This window comes from Dermochelys coriacea, chromosome 1 (genome assembly GCF_009764565.3).
Source record: "Dermochelys coriacea isolate rDerCor1 chromosome 1, rDerCor1.pri.v4, whole genome shotgun sequence".
In the NCBI taxonomy this organism is placed as follows: Eukaryota; Metazoa; Chordata; order Testudines; family Dermochelyidae; genus Dermochelys; species Dermochelys coriacea.
In genome coordinates this window covers 115,096,521-115,112,263 of record NC_050068.2, presented here as the reverse complement: position 1 = coordinate 115,112,263, position 15,743 = coordinate 115,096,521, and the positions used below count along the sequence as shown (strand labels likewise).

Sequence of the window (15,743 nt, the reverse complement as noted above, 5' to 3'; positions counted from 1 at the left end):
ACCAAAGCCCTGAGGTAAGTGGGAAAGCGGGATACCGGGAGGAAGCACAGGCAGGAATGTCTGAGAGGGGAGGGCTCCTGCCTCATACTGGGAATGAGGGGCGATCAACAGGTTATCTCAAGTGCTTATATACAAATGCACAAAGCCTTGGAAACAAGCAGGGAGAACTGGAGGTCCTGGTGATGTCAAGGAATTATGACGTGATTGGAATAACAGAGACTTGGTGGGATAACTCACATGACTGGAGTACAGTCATGGATGGTTATAAACTGTTCAGGAAGGACAGGCAGGGCAGAAAAGGTGGGGGAGTAGCACTGTATGTAAGGGAGCAGTATGACTGCTCAGAGCTCCGGTACGAAACTGTGGAAAAACCTGAGTGTCTCTGGATTAAGTTTAGAAGTGTGTGCAACAAGAGTGATGTCATGGTGGGAGTCTGCTATAGACCACCGGACCAGGGGGATGAGGTGGATGAGGCTTTCTTCCGGCAACTCACGGAAGCTACTAGATCGCATGCCCTGATTCTCATGGGTGACTTTAATTTTCCTGATATCTGCTGGGAGAGCAATACAGCGGTGCATAGACAATCCAGGAAGTTTTTGGAAAGCGTAGGGGACAATTTCCTGGTGCAAGTGCTAGGGGAGCCAACTAGGGGGAGCGCTTTTCTTGACCTGCTGCTCACAAACCGGGTAGAATTAGTGGGGGAAGCAAAAGTGGATGGGAATCTGGGAGGCAGTGACCATGAGTTGGTTGAGTTCAGGATCCTGACGCAGGGAAGAAAGGTAAGCAGCAGGATACGGACCCTGGACTTCAGGAAAGCAGACTTTGACTCCCTCAGGGAACAGATGGCCAGGATCCCCTGGGGGACTAACATGAAAGGGAAGGGAGTCCAGGAGTGCTGGCTGTATTTCAAGGAATCCCTGTTGAGGTTACAGGGACAAACCATCCCGATGAGTCGAAAGAATAGTAAATATGGCAGGCGACCAGCTTGGCTTAATGGTGAAATCCTAGCGGATCTTAAACATAAAAAAGAAGCTTACAAGAAGTGGAAGGTTGGACATATGACCAGGGAAGAGTATAAAAATATTGCTCGGGCATGTAGGAAAGATATCAGGAGGGCCAAATCGCACCTGGAGCTGCAGCTAGCAAGAGATGTCAAGAGTAACAAGAAGGGTTTCTTCAGGTATGTTGGCAACAAGAAGAAAGCCAAGGAAAGTGTGGGCCCCTTACTGAATGAGGGAGGCAAGCTAGTGACAGAGGATGTGGAAAAAGCTAATGTACTCAATGCTTTTTTTGCTTCTGTTTTCACTAACAAGGTCAGCTCCCAGACTGCTGTGCTGGGCAACACAAAATGGGGAAGAGATGGCCAGCCCTCTGTAGAGATAGAGGTGGTTAGGGACTATTTAGAAAAGCTGGACGTGCACAAGTCCATGGGGCCGGACGAATTGCATCCGAGAGTGCTGAAGGAATTGGCGGCTGTGATTGCAGAGCCCTTGGCCATTATCTTTGAAAACTCGTGGCGAACGGGGGAAGTCCCGGATGACTGGAAAAAGGCTAATGTAGTGCCCATCTTTAAAAAAGGGAAGAAGGAGGATCCTGGGAACTACAGGCCGGTCAGCCTCACCTCAGTTCCTGGAAAAATCATGGAGCAGGTCCTCAAAGAATCAATCCTGAAGCACTTAGAGGAGAGGAAAGTGATCAGGAACAGTCAGCATGGATTCACCAAGGGAAGGTCATGCCTGACTAATCTAATCGCCTTTTATGATGAGATTACTGGTTCTGTGGATGAAGGGAAAGCAGTGGATGTATTGTTTCTTGACTTTAGCAAAGCTTTTGACACGGTCTCCCACAGCATTCTTGTCAGCAAGTTAAGGAAGTATGGGCTGGATGAATGCACTATAAGGTGGGTAGAAAGCTGGCTAGATTGTCGGGCTCAACGGGTAGTGATCAATGGCTCCATGTCTAGTTGGCAGCCGGTGTCAAGTGGAGTGCCCCAGGGGTCGGTCCTGGGGCCCGTTTTGTTCAATATCTTCATAAATGATCTGGAGGATGGTGTGGATTGCACTCTCAGCAAATTTGCGGATGATACTAAACTGGGAGGAGTGGTAGATACGCTGGAGGGGAGGGATAGGATACAGAAGGACCTAGACAAATTGGAGGATTGGGCCAAAAGAAATCTAATGAGGTTCAATAAGGATAAGTGCAGGGTCCTGCACTTAGGATGGAAGAATCCAATGCACCGCTACAGACTAGGGACCGAATGGCTCGGCAGCAGTTCTGCGGAAAAGGACCTAGGGGTGACAGTGGACGAGAAGCTGGATATGAGTCAGCAGTGTGCCCTTGTTGCCAAGAAGGCCAATGGCATTTTGGGATGTATAAGTAGGGGCATAGCGAGCAGATCGAGGGACGTGATCGTTCCCCTCTATTCGACACTGGTGAGGCCTCATCTGGAGTACTGTGTCCAGTTTTGGGCCCCACACTACAGGAAGGATGTGGATAAATTGGAAAGAGTACAACGAAGGGCAACGAAAATGATTAGGGGTCTAGAGCACATGACTTATGAGGAGAGGCTGAGGGAGCTGGGATTGTTTAGTCTGCAGAAGAGAAGAATGAGGGGGGATTTGATAGCTGCTTTCAACTACCTGAAAGGGGGTTTCAAAGAGGATGGCTCTAGACTGTTCTCAATGGTAGCAGATGACAGAACGAGGAGTAATGGTCTCAAGTTGCAATGGGGGAGGTTTAGATTGGATATTAGGAAAAACTTTTTCACTAAGAGGGTGGTGAAACACTGGAATGCGTTACCTAGGGAGGTGGTAGAATCTCCTTCCTTAGAGGTTTTTAAGGTCAGGCTTGACAAAGCCCTGGCTGGGATGATTTAACTGGGACTTGGTCCTGCTTTGAGCAGGGGGTTGGACTAGATGACCTTCTGGGGTCCCTTCCAACCCTGATATTCTATGATTCTATTCTATGATCTGGTGTAGGTATTTACATCAGTGTGAGCTGGAGATAACATGCTGTCCTTCGAATCTGACAGTGTTTCACACCCAGCTTACACAGGAGTAAATGACTACACAAGGTTCAGCTTATTTAATGGAGAATTGAGCCAAATGGACTTACTTATGTGGTTATGGGTTTTGGAACTGGATCTTAATTTTTTTCTGAAATTAAAGCTTGACTTTACAGAATGCAAGAAAATTTGTCATGAGATCTTATAATTGCAAGAGCTGTAACTTTTGTCATAATCCTGATTTTCTCCAGCTCCTGATGTTCAAACCTAGTGGATTTTTTTTAGGACAGTGTCATGCAAGTTTCTATGAGCCATTTAAAATCTTCAACATGTAAACTGTTACAGCTCCAGTCCCTGTGCTTGAGTGCCTGACTCTGTGGGTGGGAAAAACGTCCATGTTGATTTCACAACCAGGCTTGAGCTCGCTTAAAAATCATAACACCCTAGTTAGGAAGCCGGAAAGCCAGAGGGTACAGGCCCTGTCTATGTCCAGTATCCTTGATAGCATCCTAGCTGAAAACTCTTCAGTCAAAGCTAGCCTAGGTGTCTTGCTGCCAGAGGTGGAAAATGTGTTCACCGCTTCACACTCACCCAAAAGGTGCTGCAAGCAAAAAAAGACAACCCCCCGTCCCCGCCCAAACAAACAAAAAATCCGAACAGAACTGTCGAGCACCCTCTCTGTACCTGCCCCCCAAATGGGGATTTGGCATCTCCAAATGTTGTCATCCAAAGCAGTCACCCTGATTGCCTGACCCTGTCTTCAGGACAGGAACTGTGTTTTGGAGCGTCTATGTACATTCTACTAGAGTATAAGTAGCAAGCAGTGATAATCAACGAAAAAAATCATAGCAGAGGTAGAACTGAGCTTGTATATAGTGACATGAACACTGCTAATTGTCTGGTGACCACATCATGTTCTGCAGAATGTAAGTCTTCATGTAAACAAAAAATCTAGCCTTATGGTTGCTAAAATATGCAAGCCCATAGTGACTGTGGAAGATTTAAATGTTCAGCAACAGCTGAACTATCTGAGCTGCCCTATTTGTCTCAATGAAGTGTTAATTCTCAACCTAATGATAAAAGTGTAAATACTAACAATGTTAGCGGTTTCACTGTTAATAACTTTAGTATAAAACATCCAGATGTTGTGGGATTATGGTAAAGTACTCCCACTTTTTTCTCTACTATGACACCTGCTCAACAGCAATTTCCGCCCCCCCCCCAATCATTTATAATTTTATTAGTATCCAGCTAATTGTTTTTCAAACTTGGTCAAAGCTATACAGAACTCTAAAATGAGTTCTACCTACAAGCCAACTTTCAAAGCCCACCCTTTTTCAGTTATCTGCCCGGGATGGGGAAATGGGTAATAATTTTTATACAGTGAGAAAAGTGAGTGGTAGGGGGAAGGGGTGCTGGCCGGGGTTTCAAATCCAAATGGCTGAATCAATTTTTCTCAAACTTTCAGGAACCAAAAAGAAAAGGAGTACTTGTGGCACCTTAGAGACTAACAAATTTATTAGAGCATAAGCTTTCGTGAGCTACAGCTCACTTCATCGGATGCATTTGGTGCATTTTTCCACCAAATGCATCCGATGAAGTGAGCTGTAGCTCATGAAAGCTTATGCTCTAATAAATCTGTTAGTTTCTAAGGTGCCACAAGTACTCCTTTTCTTTTTGCGAATACAGACTAACACGGCTGCTACTCTGAAACCTTTCAGGAACCAAAAAGTCATAATTTGGCTAAGGAAAAATAAATCAAAGATGTTAGCCCTAAAGGAGAGAGTTTCTGAAATGTAGAAACAAATGAAAATAAGGGATCATAATAGAAATTTAACTGCAAACTTAATTACAAAATTCCCTACCAATTGGCTGCAATAAGCTATTTGATGGTCCTGATTCTTCATTTGATATGCCTAAGCCAACTCCAGTTGAAGTCAACAGAAACTGCATATGCATATCCAAGGGAAGATTTTGTCACATTATCATTACTTAATCCAAAATTTGCTAGTTATAACACTTATTATTTGTAATCAATCCTCTTAAACAACATACCTCTAGATAGCAGTTGTTGAACAACAAAATGACATTTCTTGTGTACATTTCTATTGGTTTCCCTCTTTGTAATTGTAACTGGGTCTCGGTATGAACCTTGTAATGTACATGGAAATAGGATGCTGTCTTGTGAACAATATATCAAAACCCAAATATTACCTTGGGGGTAGGGCAAGGGTTTAGAATAATAATGAAAGCAGAAAAATGAAAGTTAACATTATTTATTGAAATAATCTTTCCTCTCTTATGCATACAGAAAAATCCATGATAATCCACCTATGTGATTGCGGTTTCACACAAATTTTATACATATATATGGCAAAAGGAAAAAATTCAGAGCTATTTATTGCTTTTCATTCCAATCAAATCTCTCCAAATAAAAAAGTAAACCCTTTTCCTGTGTACATTTTGTCCCTGGTGTGGGATAGCAAATAGGCAAGGCTACCTTTGTTGTATGTGCATCAGCTATTGCTACAGTGCAAAAATAATCAGCTCTTTTGTTGGGCTAGGAAGTATTAATGGAGGTGTTTTTTCAACAAAAAAACAAAACCAAACCTGAGCTCCTACTTTTATGCACTCTCCTGTGGATCAGAAAAACATACAATAGCCTATAGAGCAGTAAAAATAGTAACACAATGAAATGGCTCAATGCCTCATCACCTTGCTTAAGATATCACTTACAGAGGGACATACAGAAGGATCTGCTTTTATGAAAAACCCTTCTTCCTATCCTCTTCACAGCCATAGCTGTGTTTTTTAGGGGGGATTAAATATCTCCCCTTCCTCCTATCCTTGTCCAATACAGAACACTTTTTAAGATTAAACATCTCTCACTCTGAACCCTTTGAAATTTAAATCAATAACTCCTAAGGTATATCAATGGTGGGGGTGGAAGGGGGGAAAGGGATATTTACTTACAGAGCAGAAGCGGGCAGTCAGTGTTTCTCCCTGGACCAGGCGGGACAGGGAGTCACATCCATTAACAAAGATGTAAGGAGAGCACCTGGCCCTACTTGTAGAAAACAGCTGCACAGCTAACCAGGGATTTCTACAGCCTGTGAAGGGCAGCTCTTCTGATTTCTGCTCTGCAGCCAGTATTGTGTGGAAACAGGCTGCTGCTTTCACAGCCTAGTGAAACCCCTCTGTATCATTTTACCATATAAGGAGACAAAAGCATCAGAAACACTCCTTCTTTTAGGCTCTGTGCAGCTGGCATTCAACACTTTTTCTTCCAAGGATGTAGATTTTTTTTCTCCCCCTTCCTAACCACACTGTCTTTGTTGGCCCTCTTCTGAAAATGGCTCCCCTGCCCCCCCTTCCACACACTTTTGCTTTTTTAACCCCATGATGTTTGTTAGAAATGGAGCTTTGTTAAAGCCCAGTGAACTCAGCTTGCAGAAAGAAAGGCTGAGAGCGATTCAAGCACAAACCCTTCAGTGATTTTCTCCTCACCTGGCTGGGAGAATGAAGAATTTGGTTAGAAGTACTATAAGAATCTGCTTGCACTGGCTCTTCTGCCAGCTGTTTCATGCTTCTCAAAACAATGGATTGATTTACATTGTTTCTCTTTCTAGGTACTTGATGGATAAGGTCCCTGGTGTTCTGAGGAGCATGTGTGTATAATGGGTGCACCTGTCCATGAAGTCATAGCCCTTCCTGCTTTTTTTACCCCCTTAGTCGGAGGGGGAGGTTAGGAGGCGGGAGGAAAGGTGAAGCAACTAAAATTCAAAATCCCCTTTGTGTAGTTGGAAGCCAAAGAAGCAGGTTGCACACTTATGGGACCATACAGAGAACCCTTCCAATGGCCATGTGTTAAATAAAGGGGGGGACCATTAATCCCAACATAACCAGCAAATAATTTCTATACTTCAAGCCTAGTTTCATATTTCAACCCTTCTAACAGAAACATATTAACTTAAAAATAGTGGGGGTCCTCAGAAACCTCCCAGGGAGAGAAGAATTTGGATCCAAAGCTCATTAGCGGTGTTTGTTCTCTATCCTTGTGTGCAGTTCAAGTTGCTAATATTTCAGTAACGATGGACAAGCTCCAAGAAGGGCAAGTTGTTCAACTTAAAGAAAAATTGCTAGGATGAATATAAACCCCATAAACTTCCCACTGGGAGCTACTGCTGGTGGCGCTGCAGCCCTTCCCTATGGGTGGCACGTAGGTTTGTGGAAAAACAACTGAAGTGCTTTGTTTTGAATAGCATTGGTGTGTACGTGTGTTAGCAAGACTTCTCCCATGTGTGGTAAATGATTCACAATTTTGTTATTACAGGTACATCCCCCTCATGAACTTGTACAGTACTCTGCTCCATGCCTGGGATGAAATGCATCAGTAACATCTCTCTCTCTCTTTTTTTTAAACAAAATCTACAAGCATGAGCCTGCCGTCCTCATGCAGACAAAACACCCACTGCATAAAATGAGTGAGCCTTACACTTCTCTTAGGAATAAAACCTACTTCTTAAATGTTGTTTGATTCATAGAAATGCTAACAGGGTTGTCTAGCCATATGCTCTTGGGACCTTTAACATACCTTTAAAACACAGGCAATGTGGCCTAGTGCATAGAGTACTGGACTGGGACTCAGAAGATTCCTAGCTCTGCCACTGACCAGTTGGATGACCTTGGGTAAGTTACTTTGCCTCTCTGTACCTTAGTTTCCCAATTTGTAAAATGGGGATAATGATATTGGCTTCCTTTGCAAATTACCTTGAGAGCTATGGATGAAAAGAGCTGAAGAAGAGCCAAGAATTACTTGTTATCCTAAGTTCAGCAGTTTAAGATAACCCACCACAAATCCTCTTTGAATAATCTCTGACTCCTAAAGTTACAATTCCCAACCCAGCTCCCATTTTCAAGTGCCTGGGTAAAAAGATGAGCCTAGCCATGAGCCCTGAAGGTGATTAGATTTGGGTCTCTCTTGAAATAGGTTGTCAAGGTTCCTTCCCCACTCTGAATTCTACGGTACAGATGTGGGGACCTGCATGAAAAAAACCCCTAAGCTTATTTTTACCAGCTTAGGTTAAAACTTCCCCAAGGTACAAACTATTTTACCTTTTGTCCCTGGACTTTATTGCTTCCACCACCAAGCGTCTAACAAATACAACAGGGAAAGAACCCACTTGGAAATGTCTTTCCCCCCAAAAATCCCCCCAAGCCCTACACCTCCTTTCCTGGGGAAGGCTTGATAAAAATCCTCACTAATTTGCATCGTGAACACAGACCCAAACCCTTGGATCTTAAGAACAATGAAAAAGCAATCAGGTTCTTAAAAGAAAAATTTTAATTAAAGAAAAAGTAAAAGAATCCCCTCTGTAAAATCAGGATGGTAAATACCTTACAGGGTAATCAGATTCAAAACATAGAGAATCCCTCTAAGCTAAACCTTAAGTTACAAAAAAACCTCAAAAACAGGAATATACATTCCATTCAGCACAACTTATTTTATCAGCCATTTAAACAAAACAGAATCGAACGCATATCTAACTAGATTGCTTACTGACTTCTTCCAGGAGTTCTGACCTGCATTCCTGCTCTGGTCCCAGTAAAAAAAAAAAAAAAAAAAACAGAGAGAACCCTTTGTTTCCCCGCCACTCCAGCTTTGAAAGTATCTTGTCTCCTCATTGGTCATTTTGATCAGGTGCCATCGAGGTTGTCTTAGCTTCTTAACCCTTTACAGGTGAAAGGGTTTTTCCTCTGGCCAGGAGGGATTTAAAGGTGTTTACCCTTCCCTTTATATTTATGACATAGGTTTAGGTAGCATTTTCCTTGCTTTCCTCTTTTTCCACTAGTTTTATTTCCCTACGTCACCCTCATCCACTCACAGCAGTGCCAGCAATCTTTCAATATTATTTCTGACTTGCTGCAAATTAATATAATGTTTAAAATTCTAAGCTATAATGTATACCGGCTGTAGCTGAGCTATTGGAATGAAATATTTGGGGGTCGAGGGCCACATGCTGCCCTTTAGATAATAAAAGAGATTTGACCAAGTATTTAATCAGCTTTCCAGGTGAGAAGGGTAGAACTTCTATTGGATTAGGCCCTGGTTGACTTTTTGGAGGCTTTGTGCTTGCAGTGGGACACTGGCAATGAATGGTCTCATCACTGCTTTGTTTTATTGGTAATTATTTTTTAATGGGACAGCAGAATCACACACCCATTCTCTTCTACCACACCAAACCCATTGAACCCCCACACCCCTAACATTCCTAATTCTCATTCCTTTGCCAGGAGAAATGTGTCGTGATTTTGATTTCCACAAAGCTAGTCTGAGTTGTACCCATATTATTTTCTTGTTATGTGTCTTTATTGTGATTTTCTTTTTTAATGCAACAAAGTAAATGACAAAACCACAGAATGATGCTATTGGCATGTGGGATGTTGCAGTTCACTTCAAGAATATTCCTGGGGCCATTTTGCAACTTAAACTAGATATTCTTGTAGTTTTAAATTTAAAAAATGATTTAGCAAGACAGGGAAATTGAGGTCCAGGTCTGCTCCCTCTAAAGTCAATGGAGTTTTGCCCTTGCACTTCAATGGAAGGAGGATTGGACTCATCACCAGTATTCTCATAGATGCTTTGCTTTAATAACCTAGTAAAAGAGTGGGGGGAAAAAGCCCAGTGCAGAATTTCTTATTAGGCCATGGCCTGAACTGAGTAATTATAATCAAAATTTGCTTAAAATCTAATAGATGTGTCAAATACTGAGAGGTGAACCCCTACAACTCCTTTGGTCCAGAATGATTGATTAAGTGCATACTAAGAACTGACTGTATAATGAAAAACATATCGCTTACGGAAGGGTACAACTTTACTTTACTTAAACTTGACTATACTGTACTGTTTGCTTGGTGTGGATTTTTTAAACACTTCTTTTCCTATTGCTTCTGTATCGCAAGAGTGTCCTGACCAGAGGCGTCTGCCTGACCTTCAGCGTAGCCTTAGTCTGCAGTGAGAACAGTCTGCTTTAGTCTCATATAAACTTGGGAATGGTCCACCTCACCAACACATAGGATAAATTTAGCTGCTCAGGCTTTGTCTTCTACAAGTTAGCATCTTTCTAGAGAAACATATTTAAACATTTTTCTTGCAAGAAAGGCACAATGTCCCTGATTCAGCAAAGCACCTAAACATGTGCTTAAATTTAAGCATGTGCTTGGCCAAATCAGGGCCTACCCCAGTTTCCCTGGTCAGTGTAGATAAGTCCTAAATTATTTATAAAATGGTTTGCAGAATTTGCAGGGAGCTGGGCTATAACTGGATTTCTGTATGGCATTGGATAAACGCATGGCGAGGGGGCCAGCCAGGATCTGAAATCTGTCTATCAAGATTCTCCATATAGGCAGGGCTTAAATATTCAGATAATTTTCAAAATGCAAACTCTTAATTTTTTGAAATCAATATTTGCATGATTTATGCAATGCAAAGCAGTAGTGCTTCAAAGACATGGTAATTCTGATGTAACAGCAATGAGCAGTCCTTAAAAAGGGAGGCAAGAGGTCCACACAAAAATTTAATTTATTTATTTATTTATTTGGACTAATAATACATATGCAAATTAAGCAGCTTTCCTACTGGCAGAGTACATAACTAATTAATAAAATAATTACCAATAAAGAACTTAAATATCCACTTTCCTCCCCAAACATTTTGACCTCCAGGCCTCTCCCCTTTTCCCCATAAATCTGACATCAGAGATGAGCCTTTCAGCGTGTCCTGAAGTTTAAAAGACACCAGCTATTTTTTACCTGTGGGGAGGATGATTTCCAGTATCAAGAAGCCCTCATAGAGAAAAACTCTGCAAGAAGCTCCCTTGCCTTTAAATCAGAGGGGCTCAGGCCAAATACTTCTGGTGATCACAACTGCAGCAGTATATTATGAGGAACAGGCAATTTCTCACATAGGCCTTTAAGGGAAACTTACATTTGCATTTCAAATTAATACGACAGACACCTTTGCTGCTGATGGTGCTTAAATAACTATCTGTGGATGCAGTCACCCAACTGGTAGAGTCCATTGCACAAATGTAGACATTAAATTGCAAATGCATTTTTCTGCACAGATCTGCTGAAAGTCTTCTAAAAATGTTAGAAGTAATTGGCATACAATAAGGATTAATTAAGGTGCAGAACTGTAGCAGCTGAGTGGAGGAGATTTAAGGTATTCAGTCTGACTTAACTGTAGGAAGAATTCTTCAGGTGCACTGGGTGAGCATGATGAAAAGCACCCCTTCTTGAGAGCTGCAATATGTGCTCCTTACCATGTCTGCCTTTGGGCTTCAAGAGGTACACAAGGGCCAGAGTCCTGGCCATTTCCTTAGTCTCACTGACCACACTCCTGATGAAGCATGAAGTGCCATAGGATGCACTAGCCTGTCTCCTGATGCACTCAGGGAATACTACAGGCAGTATTCTGACTGGTTCATTCCTGGTTGTGTTGTGAGGGGTTGGGAAAGTGATTCTTTCGCATGGGCTGGAACACTTGTGTGGGAAAAACAGAACTTAGTCCTGAAAGTATAAGGAGCATTAATTTCCATCCCATTGTTTGTGGACATTTTATATAACATTTATGTAGCTTTACATCAAATTGTATTAGTCTGGGTTTTCTCAGTGGTATGTGTATTGTAGCAATTTCCCAGTTCTTGAAGTTGACAGGCATATTGGCAATTTTCTCCACCTTGGTCAAAAATACAAACAGAACAAAGGTTGAGAAAAGGGGGCGGGTGGTGGGTAGTTATATGCCATTCTCCTTTCCCCCTGCTAGAGCCATGAAATTGCTTTAATTCAAAGGCCTGTGAAAATAAAAATGCAAAGTTGCAAAGTTTGAAAACTGCTCAGTTTTTGGCTGATTCCATGAACTGCTGCTGTATTCTGGAAAGTTTTGTGCTATCAAATTTTAATAAAAATTCAGCAAATCCCAGGATCCATTTAAGAAAACTGCTATTTTTGGCATTAATGCTCAGAGAGTAATATGGAATCAAGCAACTCTTACATTTTAGTCAAATAAAATGAAAACTGTCGAGCAATATTTAAATATTTCTGAAATTTCATCATCATGTGGGACGTTTCAGGTGTTTAACATTCCCCAAACAGATTTGGAATACAGATTCATAGACTTTAAGGCCAGAAGGGACCATCATGATCATCTAGTTTAACCTTCTGCACATCACCGGCCACAGAACCTCACCCACCCAATTCTGTAATAGACTCCTAACTTCTGGCTGAGTTACTGAGTTATCAAATCTTGATATTAAAGACTTCAAGTTACAGAGAATCTGGCATTTACTCTAGTTCAATCCCACAAGTGACTCATGGCCCACGCTGCAGAGGAAGGTGAAAAACTCCTCAGGTCTCAGCCAATCTGGCATGGGGGAGAAATTCCTCTCTGACCCCAAATAAGGCCATCAGTTAGAGTTTGAGCATATAGATGAGATCCACCGGCCAAACACCTGGGAAAAAATTCTCTGTAGTAACTCAGAGGCCTCCCCATCTAGTGTCCCCTCACCAGACGTTGGAGATATCTGCTACTAGGGCCATATGCCACTATAAGCAACTTCACCAGACCATCCCCTCCATAAACTTAGTGAAGCTCAGTCTTGAAGCCCATTAGGGTTTTGCCCCCACTGCTCCCCCTTGGGAGGCTGTTCCAGAACTTCACTCCTCTGACGGTTAGAAACCTTCACCCAATTTCAAGCCTAAACTTGTTGATGGCCAGTTTCTATCCATTTGTTCTTGTGCCAGCATTGGCACTTAACTTAAATAACTCCTCTCCCTCCCTCGTATTTATCCCTCTGATGTATTTATAGAAAGCAATCATATCTTCCCTCAGCCTTTGCTTGGTTAGGCTTAAATAAGCCAAGCTCCTTAAGTCTCCTTTTGTAAAGTAGGTTCTTCATTTCTCTGATCATCCTAGTAGCCCCTCTCTGCATCTGTTCCAGTTTGAATTTTTTAATCTTTCTTAAGCATGAGACACCAGAATTGTACACAGTATTACACCAGTTTTCAAGGTCATCCAAATCTTCTTGTATGGTATTCTGGTCCTTCTCGATATTGGTAATACCTCCCAACTTTGTGTGTGTTATTAGTACACTCCCACTTTTTGTACCAGGATCATGGATGAAAATCTTAAATAAGATTGGTCCCAAGACCGATCCCTGAGGAATGCCTTGCTGTTGGGCTTACAATTTCACGAGCCAGTTCCTTTAATATTCTTGGATGGAGATTATCCAGGACCCCTGATTTGATCCCATTAAGTTATTTGATTTCCACCTTGGATGTTGTAATTTCTGTTTCCATATCCTCTATTCCATTGGCCGCCCTGTCACTGTCCTCAAGCTCCTCATTACACTGATTAAAAACTGAGTCAAAGTATTTGTTTAGGTGTTGGGCCATGTCTAGATTATTTTTAAGTTCCACCCCATCCTCTGTGTTTAGCAGGCACATTTCTTCTTTCCTTGTTTTCATCTTATTTATATGGCTATGGAACCTTTTACTATCGGTTTTAATTTCTTTTGCAAGGTCCAACTCTGCTTGGTTTTTGGCAGTTCTCACTTTTTCCCTACACTTCCTGACCTCCAAGAGAGAGGTCGGTAAGGAAAGCTATCCCATCTTCCATTCCTTGTAGGCTTTTTGCTTTCTCTTAATAACCTGTTTGAGATGCCTGCTCATTCAGTTTGGTCTGCAACCCTTCCCTATGAATTTTTTCTCCCTTGCTTGGGATACAGGCTTCAGATAACTTCTGCAACTTTGACTTAAAGTAATTCCAGTTCTTCAGTACAATCCACTTCCCTAACTAAATTCCCTTAATTTTTTTAAGTTTTACCTTTTAAAATCAAGGACCCTAGTTGCAGACCTAGTTTTGTTTATCTTTCCATTTAGTTTAAACTGAATTAACTAATGATCACTCAAACCAGGGATGTCTTCTACAAACATCACCTCTTGTTGGTATGGTCACTATTTTGGTAAAGAAATCTGTCGGCTGTCACATCCAAGAATATCTGCGCCCCACCACTATTATAGCACTTATCCTCCAATCTTTATCAGGGAAATTAAAGTCTTTCATAATCACACAAGTTTATTTCATTAAAAATGTTAAAGAGGTCTCTGTCTATACCCAAACAGGATCCTGGGATTCTGTAGCAGACCCCAAGCACTATCCCAAGGGAACCTCTGTCACTTTCTTCCCAAGTGATTTTGACCCAAACAGATTCTGTTTTATCCATTCCATCATTTCTAATTTCTTTACAGTCTACCTCACCATTAATATACAATGCTACTCCACCACCATTACTTTTATTTCTGTCTTTTATGAAAAGCACATACCCTTCAATACTTGTATTCCAGTCATGACTACCGTTCCACCATGTTTCCATTATTCCTGTAATATCTGGGTTCACTTCCTATATCAGTAGGTTTAGTTCATCTATTTTGATACCAGGCTCCTTGCACTGATGTACAGAGATCTTAGTAGTTTCTGCTTGGCTTTGCCCAGATTCCTCACCCGATTAGGCACCGTTGTTATACTGCCAGAATTGCCTACCTGACTGACCGTTAGTGTCACTGGTATTGGCACTGTCTTTCCTCTTGTGGTCCATTCTCTTACCCTCTGTTGTTCCTTTTTCCATTGCTGTATCCTATCCTACTTGATTTTCTTCCTGTTCAATATTAGAATGAGGAGTGGAGATTACATGAGCATCTCCCAACCATCTCCCCTGAATTCCTAGTTTAAAGCTCTTTTAATCAGTTGTCCCAGTCTCCATCCCACAAGTCTGTTTTCCTCCTTACTCAGGTGGAGTCCATCCCATGAGAGCAATCCTCTTTTTGTGAATGCCTCCCAGTGGTCAAACATCCCAAAGCCCTCCTTATAGCACAACTGCCTGAGCCAGCTTTTCATCATCATTGTCTTGTCTCACCTTCACTCTCCTTCTTTAGAGATAGGTAGAATCCCACCAAAGATCACCAGAGCCTCCATTTCTTTAAGCATCTTCCCTAGCCAGGCATAGTCTTCCTTGATGCATTCCAGCGAGAATCTAGCAGTATCATTTGTGCACACATGAAAGACAATCAGTGGATTCTTTCCTGCTCTATTAGAATCCTCTCAGGTCCACATCCTGTATCTTAGCTCCCTGCAGACAGCACACCCTTCTGTTCTCTGGATCAGCTCTGTTGACAGGCCTGTCTGTTCTTCTTAGTAGGGAGTCCTCAATCATGTAGATCTGCCTCTTTTTGGTGTTGGTGCACTTCTCCAGCCTTCCCCCTTTTAATCTTTCTGGTTACAAGTCTTGTCTTCTGTTCCCACTTGCAATCTTCTGCAAGTCATCCTCTATCCTCCTGGGTCTCCAAAATCTGCCTCTCTGTTGACTCTTCTCCTTTTCTTGTAAGACTAACTGCTCTTCTCTTCTTCCTGGCCTTTCTGTTACTGCCTGCCTCTCCCCTTCATTTTATAACTCAGTAAACCAGTTTCGCAGCTCTGTTTTTCCTTTGCTAGCCAATCTTTTCCTCCGCCTTGTTCTCACAGTCACATGCTTCCACTGGCTACTTTCCTCTTCTAGCAGTCTATCTTCACAGTTCTCTGGTCCAGCTTGCATCTGCAAGTCTTGAGTTTTGCCTTCAACCTCCTCTCTCCTTCCCTCCATCATCTGCTCAAATCCCCTTCAAAACTCAATCATATTTTCTA

At 42.1% G+C, this 15,743-nt stretch overlaps 1 protein-coding gene across 7 annotated transcripts in view; it reads right to left on the bottom strand.

Moving 5' to 3' along the window:
* Positions 1 to 15,743, bottom strand: part of FHL2 (four and a half LIM domains 2) — a 74,002-nt gene that overhangs the window by 42,893 nt on the left and 15,366 nt on the right. The window contains exon 1 of one of the 7 annotated variants that reach the window (XM_038387181.2): positions 5,978 to 6,187. The exons of 5 other annotated variants lie outside the window; for them this stretch is intronic. The gene's annotated coding sequence lies outside the window, so the exon portion shown is untranslated. Of the gene's footprint in view, positions 1 to 5,977; positions 6,188 to 15,743 lie in introns of those variants that run through there. One more of the 7 variants, XM_038387179.2, reaches the window with a different exon arrangement.